The sequence below is a fragment of the Hippopotamus amphibius genome, chromosome 12, assembly GCF_030028045.1.
Source record: "Hippopotamus amphibius kiboko isolate mHipAmp2 chromosome 12, mHipAmp2.hap2, whole genome shotgun sequence".
In the NCBI taxonomy this organism is placed as follows: domain Eukaryota; kingdom Metazoa; phylum Chordata; class Mammalia; order Artiodactyla; family Hippopotamidae; genus Hippopotamus; species Hippopotamus amphibius.
Window position 1 is genome coordinate 71,625,823 of NC_080197.1, and position 15,719 is coordinate 71,641,541.

At 33.4% G+C, this 15,719-nt stretch overlaps 1 pseudogene; it reads left to right on the forward strand.

Annotated features, from left to right (window-relative positions):
- Nucleotides 1–903: 903 nt before the first annotated feature.
- On the forward strand, nt 904–2,170 carry LOC130834024 (putative taste receptor type 2 member 33; annotated as a pseudogene).
- The last annotated feature ends 13,549 nt before the right edge of the window (nt 2,171–15,719 follow it).

Sequence of the window (15,719 nt, forward strand, 5' to 3'; positions counted from 1 at the left end):
AGCCAAAGCCTAATCCAGAGGAAGGCCCTAACACTCTTCAATTCTGTGAAGGCAAAAAGAGGTGAGAAAGCTGCAGAAGAAAAAAGTGTGAAGCTAGCAGAAGTTGGCTCATGAGGTTTAAGGAAAGAAGCCATCTTCGTAACATAAAAGTGCAAAGTGAAGCAGGGAGTGCTGATGTAGAAGCTGCAGCAAATTTTTCAGAAGATCTAGCTAAGATGATTAGTGAAAGTGGCTACAGTAAACAACAGATTTTCAGTGTAGATAAAACAGCCTTATATTGGAAGAAGATGCTATCTAGGACTTTCATAGCTAGTGAAGTCAGTGCCTAGTTTCAAGGCTTCAAAGGACAGGCTGACTTTCTTGTTAGGGGCTAAGGCAGTAGGTGACTTGAAGTTGAAGCCGGTGCTCATTTACCATTCTGAAAATCCTAGGGCTCTTCAGAATTTTGCTAACTCTTTTCTGCCTGTGCTCTGTAAATGGAATGATAGAGCATAGGCAGAGTAGATTTATGGAACAACAAAGCCTGGCTGAGAGTATCTCTGTTTACAAAATAGTTTACTGAATATTTTAAGTCCACTATTGAGACCTACTGCTCAGAAAGGATTCCTTTCAAAATATTACTGCTCATTGACAATGTACCTGGTCACCCAGGAGCTCTGATGGAGATATGTAATGAGGTTAATGTTGTTTTATGCCTGCTGACACAGCATCCATTCTGCAGCTCGTGTTCCATGTATTAATTTAAAAATTTTCCTAGCTAACATCTAAACTTGATGAATTCAAATTACATAGAGGTTAAACAAGGCAAACAATTGCAAAACAGTGAAAGAGAATATGTATTTGCTTGTTAGCAAATGAGAATGCAACTCTCATTTCAATATCAGCTATGGAAGGTTTCAGCCTATGGCAAGGACGTAAGTGTATGAACAAGAATTCATTTAATTTATTTTGGAAATGTTTTTCATAAAGACAGCTTTGAACACATCCATTAGCACCCTGTGGTATTTTCCTGCTTGATATTGACCTCAGAATTTAAAAGAAAACAAGAATTTTACTGCATACTCAGAAACTGGGTACTGGTGGAACTTTAGGATATTAAGGAATCATAAGCAGTGATATTAGGCTTGGCTTTTTTCACCCCAGACATAAGTTTACTACCAAGTATTTTTTCCATCCTAGTAATAATAGAGTTTATTCTAGGAAAATTTTCCAGTGGCTTCATAGCCTGGTGAACTGCATTGACTGGGTCAAGAGACAAAAAGTCTCCCCAGATGATGAAATTCTCACTGCTCCGGCAGTCTCCAGAATTGGGTAATATTAATACATTGGTATGTAAATGTGTTTAATCCCAGCTTTAGAAAATTTAAAAGCAAGAATTATTATTATTGCCTGGACAACAAGCAACCATTATTGCATCTGGCTTGCTGCCACCCTAAGCATATTTGATTTGCTCAAGATAGCCAAATTCTCCAGCCTTATTTTTTCTTTTTTCTTTTTAATAAATAAATAAATAAATTTATCTATTTATTTATTTATTTATTGGCTGCATTGGGTCTACATTGCTGCACACAGGCTTTCTCTAGTTGTGGCAAGTGGCGGGCTACTCTTCATTGTGGTGCCCAGGCTCCTCATTGCGATGGCTTATCTTGTTGTGGAGCATGGGCTCTAGGTCCGTGGGCTTCAGTAGTTGTGGCACACAGGCTAAATAGTTGTGGCACATGGGCTTAGTTGCTCTGCAGCATGTGGGATCTTCCTAGACCAGGGATCAAACCTGTGTTCCCTGCGTTGGGAGGAGGATTCTTAACCACTGTGCCACCTAGGAAGTCCCATCCAGCCTTATTTTTCTTTATGTAAAGTGGAGAATTGAAAGTGTACCTCTCATGATAATGTTGAGGACTTAGTTCTTTTTGGTTTTTCAGTTTGTGGCAGTAAGCATAAATGAGAATATCGAGATGAATATGAAGGAAACAGCACTCAGAAGACCAAACTGAGGGACATTTTATACCTTTCAAATATGACTCTGTTCACACCAGTAAACTTCACACCCTTCACCATGTCCCTGACATCTTTTCTGCTGTTAAACTTTCCCCTGTGGAAACATCTCAAGAATATGCAGCTCAGTGGCAAAAGATCCCAAGAGGCAGCACAACAAATTAGTTATTATGGTTAGCCAGGCTTTTGTAATAATATATCCTTCAAGCCACTTGCTTATCCTGAGTTGGGGAAAGAAGATAAGACAAGCCTTCCTGTCAGTTCTGTGGCAGCTGAGGTGCTGGGTAAAAGAAAAGAAACAAGTGGGCATCGTGTGTCTTCTAGTAGAAAGTAAACTATGAGCGTTTGTAAACTGTGTATGTGTGCCTGTAATTAATACTGACTTGGTACAAATAAGGAAGACTACATTCAATTCAAGTAGGTAAAACAGTTAGGAAATTCAAGTTGTATAAAAAGGAGGAAGAAGAAAAATAACATGAAGAAGAAAAACTGTAGCCATTACCTGTGGTGAATGATGTTACACATTTTTAAAATTAGGATTCTTATTAGGTAAATATACACATATTCAAAAGTGAAGAGTTATTTGTTTAAGGCTTCCTAGAGTAATTTCTACAACTTGAAGGCTTTTTCTTTGGTGTGACTTAATTTGCTTCTCCAGCCTTATTTCCATTCGAATTTATTTATTTAGAGACATTAAAATAAGAAGCATTTAAAGTATGAAATATGAATATATACACATTTATGTAAGATTTAGTTACTAAGTAGAAAATTTATTATTTTTCTTTGGCAAACACTATACATATTTCATAATCTATTAATACTCATGTATATTAAGATAACCTTATTGATAATGCTCATCTTTAATAATGTAAATAAGATGCTAACCTCCAGTTTGAGAATGATTTACTAAATAACTTGATTAAATTGGCATACTGGATTTTTATGGAAAGTCATAAAGAATAGACATCCTGAATTTATCCTAAATAATCCTAAAATTATGAAATACTTTTAACAAAGATTAAAAAGTGATGCTTATATGTTCACCAGGGCCCATGTGTAAGGATATTCATAACATCATTATTTTTAGAGTATATTCCATCAATAGTAGAATGGAGCAATAAAATGTGGTAAATTCATCCAGCTGCATAATATTCAACAATGAAAATAAACTACAATTACATACCACCATATGGATGATTGTTTTACGTAAAATATAATTTTAAATAAAAGGAAGTCAACCCCATGCACTCCCTTAAAAAGAAAATCACATAAATTATTCCAATTTCCTAAAATCTAATTGCTGGCAAAACTAAACTACAGGCATACCTTATTTATTACATTTTACTTTATTGTGTTTTTTTTTACAAATTGAAGGTTGTGGCAACCCTGCACCAAACAAGTCTATTGGCAACATTTTTCAAACAGTACTTGTTAACTTCATGTCTGTGTGTCACACTTGGATAATTTTCACAACATTTCAAACTTTTTCATTATTGCAATATTTGTTATGGGGATTTGTGATCAGTGATCTTTGGTGTTAAACTTCTTACTAAAGTCTCAGATGATGGTGAGGATTTTTTGCAATAAAGTATTTTTAAGTTAAGGTATGCACATTTTTTAGGCATAATACTATTGCACACTTAACAAACAACATTTCTGCAAACAACATTTCTATGCACTGGAAAACCAAAAAATTTGTGGGCATTTTATTTCGATATTTGCTTTATTGTGGTGGTCTGGAACTGAACCTGCAATATCTTCACGGTGTGGCTGTGTAATATCTAGAAATCATATTTAGGTAGTAAAACAACAAAGAAAATTTTAGAAACTGCTTCTACAGTGGGTGGTGGATCCTGTTTAGGAGTAAAACAGGTGGTGTGATCAGAAAGAGGCATATGGTGAGTTACTTTTTTTATCTTGGGTGGTGTTAACATCAATGTCCAATGTAGAAGAATTTATTTAACCTATATCTTCCCTTCCTCTTTATCATATCCTATTTTTTTTTTTATTTTTATTTTTTTTGGGGGGTACACCAGGTTCAATCAACTGTTTTTATACACATATCCCCACATTCCCTCCCTTCCTTGACGCCCCCCCCCCGATTCCCCCCCACCCTCCCTGCCCCAGTCCTCCTATTTTTAAAGCATTATCATTATTATTAGTTACCTTATTCTAGAAAAATGCTATCATCTATTTTATTTTGCATATATTAAAAACTCCACCACCTGGTGGTGTTGTTTTTAAACAATTACCTTTTTTAAAAAAGGTTTTTAAAAAAGAGAAGACATATACTTAGCCATGTAGTTACCATATATAATGCTATTTATGCCTTTGTATTTATTCTTATTTCCATCCGGTATTAGTTTCTTTCTGCCTGGAGGATGTTCTTCAAGATTTCTTGTAGTGTGGGTCTGCTGGTGTGCATTCCTTTTGTTTTTTATGTCTGAAAAAGTTCAAATTTCTCCTTCAGTTTTGAAAAATATTTTGTCTGGGTATTCTAGATTTAGAGGGTTTTTTTTCCCCCCTATTTCAGTGTTTGAAAGACATTGCTATAGCAAATTCTTGCTTACGCTATTTCTGAAGGGAAATCTATCATCCTTACTTGTTCCCCTGAACATAGCATCTTTTTTTCTGACTACTGTTAATATTTTCCCTTTAAAACTACTTTTGAGAAATTTGATTATGATGTGTCTTGGTGTATTTTTGTTTTGTTTCTTGTGCTTGGGGCATATTGAGATTCTTGAGATTATGGGTTTATCGTTTTCATCAGATTCAGAAAAATTTTGGTCATTATTTCTTCTACCTAGCTCCAGTTTTTAAGCCACTTTAGCGACATATCCGTTAGGCACCTTGAATTTCTCCAAAGATCAGTGATGCCTTTTTATTTTTTCAAAAATTCCATTACTTGTTGTGTTTCATTTTGGATAGTTTCTACTGCTATATCTTCAAGTTCACAAATGTTTTTTTCCTACAGTGTCAAATCTGTTAATCCCATCTAGTTTCTTTTTCATCTCAGATATTGTAGTTTTAATCGCTAGAAGTTCAATTTTTTTTAATACCCTCTTTGTATCTTAACATTTTGGACACCTGGAATATAGTTATAATAACTGTTTTAATATCCTTGTCTGCTAAGGCTAATATCTGTGCCAGTTTCAGGTTGGCTTTGTTTGATTTTTCTTGCTTTGTGTCATATTTTACTGCTTATTTGCAGACCTGATAATCTTTGACTAGATATCAGGAACTGGAATTTTCCCTGTTGAGTAAAATGCTGGATATTTTTATATTCCTATAGGTATTCATGAGCTTTGTTCTGGGATGCAATTGAATTACTGGAAATTAGCTTAATCCTTTTGGGTCTTGCTTTGAAGATTTGTTAGGCGGGACCAGAGCAGTGTTAATAGGGGCTAGTTGTTCTCCATCATTGAGGAAAGGCTTTTCTGTTTATTTTATCCAGTGCCCTGTGAAATATGAGTTTTTTTCAGTGTCTTAATACATTTTGCCTGCTATAACAAAAAAGACCCAAAGACTGGATGGCTTATAAACAACAGAAATCTATTTCTCATAGTTCTGGAGGCTGGGAAGTCCAAGCTCAAGGAACTAGCAGTTTCGCTCTCTGATGAGATCCCACTTCCTGGTTCACAGATGGCCGTCTTCCTGTGTCTTCACATGGAAGAAGGGGCAAGGTAACACTCTGAGGTGACTTTTTCTTAATTGAGGTATATTTGATTTACAATATTATTAGTTTCAGCTATACAATATAGAGATACATTTTTTATAGATTATACTCCATTTAATGTTATAAAATATTGGCTATACTCCCTATCCTGTACAATATATCCTTGGAGCTTATTTCTTTTATACATAGTAGTTTGTACCTCTTAATCCCCTACCCCTATTTTGCTCTCTTCTTCCCTCTCCCCACTGGTAACCACTAGTTTGTTCTCTATATCTGTGACACTGTTTCCTTTTTTGTTATATTCACTAGTGTGTTGTATTTTTTAGATTCCACATAGAAGTAATAACATACAGTACTTGTCTTTATCTGACTTGTTTCACTAAGCATATCCATTCATGTTGTTGCAAGCGGCAAAATTTTATTCTTTATTATGACTGAGTAGCTTTCAGTGGCCATTAATCTCATTCATGAAGACTCCACAGTCACAACTTAATTATCCCCAAAGATCCGCACCTCCAAATACCACCACATTGGGAGTTAGGACTTAGCATGTAAATTTGAAGGGGATGCAAATATCAGTCTACAGGATCTAGTCTTGCCAGTGGGGGCAGGCACTCTTCTGTACCCTTTATGTGCTGGGTACTGTTTCCTCTGTTTCTCTTGGATGACCTTGATGACTATCGGAGAGTGCTATTACCAAGTGGTGGAGAGGCACAAAATGAGGACAATTCATCCTCTGCAGATGATCTTCTCCTCTTTTCAGTAGTGCCCATATCTGGCTGTAACTGAGAGGCTTTTGTGGGGTAAAGATAGTTCCATCACTTCTTAAAAGTCCTGTAAATGGTTTTCAGTTAAGTATTAACTAACACAAAGATTAATAATGTTTTAAAAGTATTTTGCTATCTAATATGATTTTTAACATCAAGAAAAGCTTAATAAGTGTTAATGAGGGAATAAAAACTGAGTTATTAGAGAAAAAAGCAAGAAGTTTTGAATCCAAATGATTTCTCTAAGCCTCATTTTCCTGTTGCTAAAAGGAGAGAGTCATTCCTGGACAATAATCCCATAAGGTTGTTCTGCAAGGTAAGTGTGTGTGTTTCAGCACTTGCAAACAATTAATTGATAAATAAATATAAATTATCAGCATCTAATATTCGAGAGCTGTGGCTTTGCTGGGTTAACTCAAGAAACTAGAGTACTTAGGATAGAAAAAGCTTTGGATAAATTTCAGAAATTTTCCTTTAGTCTTTCTTCATTTTACCTCAGTGGTGACGATTTTAATGTTTGCCCAACCCCACCTATTAATGTAGATGTTTGCTATAAGTTAGAGCTCCGTGCATTACATTTTTTAATGTTATTGGTCACAACAGTTGGGTGGAGATTAAATAAAGCAAGCATTGCAAAATAAGGAAAGAGAATATGCATTTATTTGCCTGTTAGCAAATGAGAGTTCAGTCTTTCTTTCATCATCAAGTATGAGAAACTTCAGTTTATGTTGAGAACATGCAGTACCCAGATCAGAGTGCAGCTAGTTGTCTGGGAGAAAACAATTCTTACAAAGAGAGCTATGTGCCCATTGTTTGGTACACCTAAGTGCTTTCTGCTTTGACCTTAAGCCTACAATTTTTTAAAGGAAGAAACTAACTGCATATCTAATAAATAAGTATACATATATACCATTTAAACATATTAAATTAAAAAATTGTCAATCTTGCAATTAGAGATTGAAGCTCTCTCTTTGCAGACATGGTAGGTTCCTTGGAGAGCATCTTCATCATTTTAATAGATTCAGAATTCATGATTGGTATTTTGGGGAATGGATTCATAACCCTGGTGAACTGCATCGACTGGATCAGGTTGCAAAAGATCTCCTCAGCTGATCGAATCCTCACTGCTTTGGCAATCTCCAGAATTTGTATGATTTTGGTAATGATGGTGAGTTGGTTTACAAAGGATTTTTATCCATCTTTATATATGGAGAGAAAGAAAATTATGATTATTAATATTGCTAGGGCCGTGGCCAGTCATTTTAGTGTCTGGCTTGCCACAGGCCTCAGCCTCTTTTATTTCCTAAAGATAGCCAATTTTACAAATGCTGTTTTTCTTCTCTTAAAGCGTAGAGTTGAAGTGGTAGTTCTGGTAATGTTGCTGGGAGCATTAGTATTCTTGCCTTTAAATCTTACTATGATAACCATATATACTAATATCAGGATACATTCATATGAAAGAAATATGACTTTGAGTTCTAAAAGCAGTGACATTGAAAACTTTTTACAACTGATTGCATTCATTGGGGGATCCTTGATACCCTTTACTATATCCCTGAGTTTTTTTCTCCTGTTAATCTTCTCCCTATTGAAACATCTCAAGAAGATGAAGCAAAATGCAACAGGATTCAGAGATTCCAGCATCAAAGCCCATGTCAGAGCCATGATAATGGTGGTATCTTTCCTCATACTATTTGCTATTTACTTCCTGTCTAATCTCATGATAACTTTTCATTACGATGTGATGCAGAACAAACTAGTCTATATGCTTGTTCAGACTCTTACAAATGTTTATCCTTCAGTCCACTCATTTGTTCTGATTTTGGGAAATGGTAAGCTAAGAAAGGCTTCACTTTCGGTGCTGTGGCAGCTGACGTGTGGTTGAAAGCTAGGAAACCGTCAGATTCATAGATCATTCTGGAGAGCATCATATATAACCTAGAAGAAAAAAGTTAAGGAATTTTTGTACTGTATCTCATCCTTCTCCAGGTTTCTTCTGTAATGCATGATTTTTAAAATTTTTATTTTATATTGGAGAATAGTTGATTTACAATGTTGTATTAGTTTCAGGTATATAGCAAAGTGATTCAGTTATACATATATCTATTCTTTTTCAAATATTTTTCCCATTTAGGTTATTACAGAATATTGAGTAGAGTTCACTATGCTATACAGTTGGTCCTTGATGATTATCTATTTAAATATAGTAATGTGTACATGTCAGTCCCAAACTCCTAATTTATCCCTCCCCTCTACCTTTCCTCTTTGGTAACCATAAGTTTGTTTTCTATGTCTGTAGGTCTATTTCTGTCTTACAAATTAGTTCATTTGTATCTTTTTTTTTAGATTCCATGTATGAGAGATATCATATGATATTTGCCTTTCTCTAACTTACTTCACTTAGTGTGATAATATGTAGGTCCATCCATGTTGCTGCAAATGGCATTATTTCATTCTTTTTTATGGCTGAGTTATATTCCATTTTATATATGTACCACATCTTCTTTATCCATTCATCTGTCGATAGACATTTATATTGCTTCCATGTCTTGGCTGCTGTAAATAGTGCTGCAATGAACATTGAGGTGAATGTATCTTTTCAAATTATGGTTTTCTCTGGATATATGCCCAGGAGTGGGATTGCTAGAAGTTTCCTCCGTACTGAACCTCCATACTGTTCTCCATAGTGGCTGTACCAATTTACATTCCCACCAACTGTGTAGGAGGGTTCCCTTTTCTCCACATCCTCTCCAGCATTTATTGCTTGTAGGCTTTTTTTTTTCAGTTTTTAAAAATTTTTTATTGACGTATGGTTGATTTACAATGCGTTAATTACTGCTGTTTGTAGACTTTTTGATGGCCATTCTGACTGGTGTGAGGTGATACCTCATTGTAGTTTTGATTTGCATTTCTCTAATAATTAGCTATATTAAGCATCTTTTCATGTGATTTTTGGGCATCTGTCTTCTTTGGAGAAATGTCTATTTAAATCTACTGCCCCTTCTTTTTGATGTGCTGTTTTTTGCTTTTTTGTTTTGTTATTGTTGTTCTTGTGTTTTTGTTGTTTTTGTTTTTTTGTTTTTTTGTTTTTTTTTGATATGGAGCTGCATGAGCTGTTTGTATATTTGGGGGATTAATCCCTTGTCAGTCACATCATTTGCAAGTATTTTCTCCCATTCTGTGTGTTGTCTTTTCGTCCACTCTTGCCAGTTTTATTCAACATTGTTTTGGAAATCCTAGCCATGGCAATCATAGAAGAAAAAGAAATAAAAGAAATCCACATTGGATAAGGAGAAGTAAAACTGTCACTGTTTGCAGGTGACATGATACTATAGATAGAAGATCATAAAGATGCTACCAGAAAACTACAAGAAGTCATCAGTGAATTTGATAAAGTTGCAGGATACAAAATTAATACACAGAAATCTCTTGCATTCCTATACACTAAAAATGAAAGATCAGAAAGAGAAATTAAGGAAATAATCCCATTTACCATTGCATCAAAAAGAATAAAATACCTAAGAAGAAACCTACCTAAGGAGGCAAAAGACCTGTACTGTGAAAACTATGATAACTCTGATGAAAGAAATTGAAGATGACACAAACAGATGGAAAGATATATCGTGTTCTTGGATTGAAAGAATTAATATTGTCAAAATGACTACAATACCCAAGGCAATCTACAGATTCAGTGCAATCCCTATCAAATTACCAATGGCATTTTTCACAGAATTAGAACAAAAAAACTTTAAAATTTGTATGGAAATGCAAAATACCCCAAATAGCCAAAGCAAACTTGAGAAAGAAAAATGGAGCTGGAGGAATCAGGCTCTCCTTGACTTAAGACTATACTGCAAAGCTACAGTAATTAAGACAGTATGGTACTGGCACAAAACAGAAACATAGGTCAATGGGAGAGGATAGAAGGCCCAGAAATAAACCCATGCACCTATGGTCAATTAATCTATGACAAAGGAGGCAAGACTATAAAATGGAGAAAAGACAGTCTCTTTGATAAATGGTGCTGGGAAAACTGGACAGCTACATAGAAAAGAATGAAATTAGAATATTCTCCAACACCATACACAAAAATAAACTCAAAATAGTTTAAAGACCTAAATGTAAGACTGGATATTATAAAACTCTTAGAGGAAAACATAGGCAGAACACCTTTGACATAAACTGCAGCAATATCTTTTGGATCCACCTCCTAGAGAAATGAAAAATAAAAACAAAAATAAACAAATCAGGCCTAATGAAACTTAAAAGCTTTTGCACAGCAAAAGAAACCATAAACAAAATGTAATGCATGGTATTGAATATTTTAAAATTTTTATCTGGAATAGGCCCTTTTCTATGCTTATTAAATATTAGTTACATGTATATGTATATCTAACATATTCATACAAGGTAAAACTAAATGGATTATTAATTACAAGAACTTTTGTCAGTAAAAAATGATATAAATAGTATTCCAGTTTTTACTTCCTTGAAAAATTTCAATTAAAACGTCAAAAAATACACATGGTAGACATATGTTTACTAAAATGTGAAAGTTGTACTGTTTATGCTTGTTGGTTTTCCAGTTATCAGAATGAATTTACAAATATTTGTTAGATTTTCCTCAGAATCAAGAAGCAACTTGTATTTTGCTTACTTGTTCCACTTTATTACCTTTTTATTCAATGATTCATGATATGAATGTTTATAAATTGTCAGGAAATTGCATATCTCCTGGGAATTCATTGACTTATATTCCCATTGTAATCTGTAAATACATACAAAATTTAGACTGTGATGCATAAATTTCCAATGTTTTTGCTTATCATTGTTGTTGAGTTTGAAATATTAATTTCTGGGTTTTTTTAATGTATATTTTATCTGATCATGCACTTCTGGGTCACTGGTGAGTGGAAAACAGAATGCACATTAAGAAAAGATTAGAGAGAAAATTTTATGAGAAACAAATATAAACTTAAGATACCATCGAAAGAAAATTGTGCTTAATCTAATATGTCAAAGTTTACTTAAAACCAAGTTCAAGTAGAGAGATAAAGTATAAACTTGCTCAGGGGGTAATGTTGTTAATTTATGAATACAGTGAAATGTTATTACTCTCTGTCTCTAGAGTAAAATGTGTGATCCATTAGACCAACAAACTTGGTAATCTTATTTTTGTAGCCTGAGGACCTAAAAGAGATCCTGGTATACAAAGTAGTTCCATAAATATTTTATCAATTTGTAAGTGAATGAATGACTGAATGAACTACATATACTAGGATTGGAAGAGCAAGCTTAGTCTTATCCTACCAACATGAAGACTGCATATTCCAGGGATTTCCCAGACTCAACTTATACATTTATATCTGTGCTTCATGAGTTCAAGCATTTGCAGCAACCAGAGCAGCAGCCTCCTGTGGTTTGGAGAATACATCACCAGAGGAGTAGATCACCAGGAAAGAAACTGGTTTTATAATCTGAAAGGGAAATATATCAGAATTTTAAAAAAATCAGATGGTTGCTATCGAAATAGTATATATGTGTAAAAAAGAATAAGTCGTTTGGTTTCTTTATGAATGGTTACTTTCTTATATTTACTAGCTGGTTATTGTGTAATCACAAAGATTTTTAAAACTGAATTAGTAACTCATTATGTTATTAACTTGTTATAATGTGTTTTCTGTCTTTCTTACCTTTTCCTCTTTAGTTGATTCTCTGTTCTTTTCTGGATAGTAAAAGATATCTGCATGTGTGATAATTTTACTCTTTCCACTTGAATATGTATATCTCTTTTACATGCTTGTATGTTTAGTGCTAAATAAGAATATCCACTACATTGATAGACATTCTTACTTTGTTCCTTTTGTATTAGAGATTCTCTATGTGTCACAGGTATACATAATTTTGAGATACATAATTTTGATGATGTTCAGGAAGCTTCCATACCTTTCTTACCAGAACCATTTTTTAAAAATATTTTCAAGATTATCAAAGACAACATTGGTGTTTTTTGTGGTGATCATATTTTTTGCCTCTTTTAATTTATTAAAGAAATAATGAATGTTCCTTAATGTTCAACAGGGACAAGCTTCAAATATTGGAAAAATTATAGAATATCTATAAATATAAGGAAAGGTCAAGTACAACTAAGGAATTAGTCCTGATTGGAGAAAAATAGAATGGAGATCTATTTTTGCTATTTAAAAAAATAAAAAGTTTGTATTCTAGCAAGTGTAAATAGCTTGAATAAATAGGAAGACAAGATATAATTTTGAAAATTACAGATGGGTATAGAGGATTAAAAATGGCCACAATCTCTTTGACACTCCTCCCACCAGGAAGGCTGTCTACTTCCCCTCTCTTTGAATCTGGGCAGGCTCTGTAACTGTTTTGATCAGTAGAATATGGCATAAGTGATGCTGTGCCAGTATCTAGGTCCAGCTTTATGATACTGGCATTGTTCACTCCCTGTCTTTGGAAAAATCACTTATGGAACCCAGCCACCATACTGTGAGAAGCAAAGCCATGGGGAGAGGCCATCTCAATGGACAGTCCCCACTGAGCTCCTCGCTGACAACCTGTATCAACTCTAAGCCATTGGACTGACCATGTTAGATGTCCAACCCATGAGCCTTCAACTGACTGGTCCCAGTCATGATCTGATGTCAACTATATGAAAGATTAGAATTAAGAACTGCCTTGTCATACCCAGGCAATCAACAGCACCATGAGAAAAAATAAGCTGCCATTTTAATCCACTAATATTTGGGGGTGATTCGTGATATAGAAATGGATTCTTAGGAGTAGATGGAGGAAGGAATAAAAAGAATTCCATCAATCTATTCCAAAAGCAGGAAAAAAGAACAAAAAAAGAAAAAGAGCCGTAACTAGCAGAACTCCAATAAAATGGTAAAAACAAGTCCATTGTTGTCAGAAACTGACATGAATTTGAATAGATTTATTTTATTTTGTATCAAAAGATAGAATCTCATAGTAAATAAGAAAATAAAACACTACTGTATTCTGCTTACAAGAGTTATACCTAAAGCAAAAAACCACAGTGATTGAAAATAACTGAATAAAAATGTACCATATACTAATAATCACAATGACTACTGCTTGTCTCAATATCTATTATCCTACCCTTTTGTAGTGATAGAATCTCACTATTCTTTTGGACATATGTGTGTAACAAATGCTTATCTGTGTACTTTTTATTTACAGGAGAGATACTCTTCTATATAGTTAAGTTACTAGCGTTCAATTGCTTGTTTATCTGTTTATATTTGTCATATTTAGCTGAATTACAACTAATATACTACCCAAACAAAAGTATCAGACAAACTAACATTTAAAGAAAACAACACTTGTAAGTAAAGAAGGATTATTTCCGAGTAATATTGATAGAAAACATCCATGGAAAAGATACAATAATCATGAATTTAAACACAGCTAACAATGCATTATCTAAACAGATAGAACAAAGCTAATAGAATCACAAGGAGAAACTGATGTGTACACAAATATAATTTAACACACATTCCATAAAGTAATATATCAAGCAGAATTAATAATGACATGAAAAATTCAAAGTACACACCTAGCAAAATTGATCAACTACTTTTATGTAAAATTTGTACTTGGCAGAAATCTGTATACAATCATTTTAAATATACATAAAACATTTACACACATGGACCTTGTGTACTACTCTAACAAAGAATGTCTCAACAGAGCCTATAATACTGATAGTACATAGATTATAATACAATAAAATGTTAAATCAATTTAAAAAATAAATTTGGGTATTAAATTACTCTCTATTAATTAGGTTTTTAAGTGATAAACATTTAGAACCCAACAACCAAAAACTCTGTATAATCAAATTTGGGATCCGCTTAAGCTAAAAATTCACATCCATTATTTCATTTTTGAGAAAAATGAATGAGTCACAGAGTCAACTCAAAACTAAGAAAACAGAAAAAAAGTGCAAAGAAGTTAAGAATGAGCTAATACTTATTTTGTGTTTATTTTGTGCATGGTACTATCATAAGTGCTATGCATATGCTATTCTATTTAATTTAGAGAGCCATTTTTCTCCATTCGGCTGATGAAGAATCTTAGGCATAGAAAGCTTAACTAACTTCCCAAAGTTACAAAGTTGGAAAGTGGAAGAGTCTGAGTTTGGACCAGCCCAGTGTGAAGCTAGTCGTTATACATTTGGATGTAAATAAAAATAAAAGGAATTAAGTGACTAGAAAACTAAAGTACAGTAGAGACTAGTAGCACAACCAAAACCTTCTTAAACATCAAAAAACTCAAAAATCTGATAACACTAATAAAGAAATATAGAAGTAGAAAAAATCAGCTTTAAGACAAAAAGTGGGAATAACTACACAGAGAGCTGAACTTAATCTACTCAACATCATAAATAATTTTATCCCCCAAATTGGAAAACTCAAAGAAAATGCCCAAGTGTTAGCATAGTATAAATCACCAAAAAATTTGTATTAATAATTTCAAAACTTTAATAGGTCAATTATTTTAAAGATCTTGAATCTATCATCAAAGTATACTTGAGAAATCAAAGGATTTCTCTAAACTACTTCAGTGTACCTAAAAGTTCCATTTCCATTCACTTAAGATACCAAAAAAATTATTCTCAAAATGAGCAAAAACAGGAAAGTACAGGAAAGTAAATAATTATAAGACAGTGTCATGAACATAGTCTCATAAAAGCTTTAAAAAAGTGAAAAAATCAATCTCACAAAATGTTTTTAAAATCTATCATAAGTGAGAAGATTTTTTTCCCAAGAATGTGAAGGTAATTTAAAACTAGAAAACAGATCATTTTAATTTATGTAAGGCCATTTCAATACATGCTGTGAATTATTTGAGCTAATTTAACTCCTAATCAAGATAAACACCCAAACCAAGTTTAAGTAGAAGTAGGCTTTAATAACTTGAAAAGATTATCTACTAAACAAATGCAGAAACTTTACAGTTAATAGTGTAACACAGGAATATTTCTATTTAATCAAGATTAAAACAAAGATATTTGTTAATAATTTTATGGGAAAACTTAGCCAATGCATTTGGAAAAAAAATGTTAATAAATTACATACAAATTGAGTGCAAGAAAATTTTATTATATGCTGAAGACTACCTAGATAATTCAGGAAAACTGATGACTTTTATGTCTTCAATTTAGGGAAGCTCAGGCCATAAGGAAGAAGATTGATTACCTTACATCTGCTGAAAAAAGTATTGATAGTATAATTGGT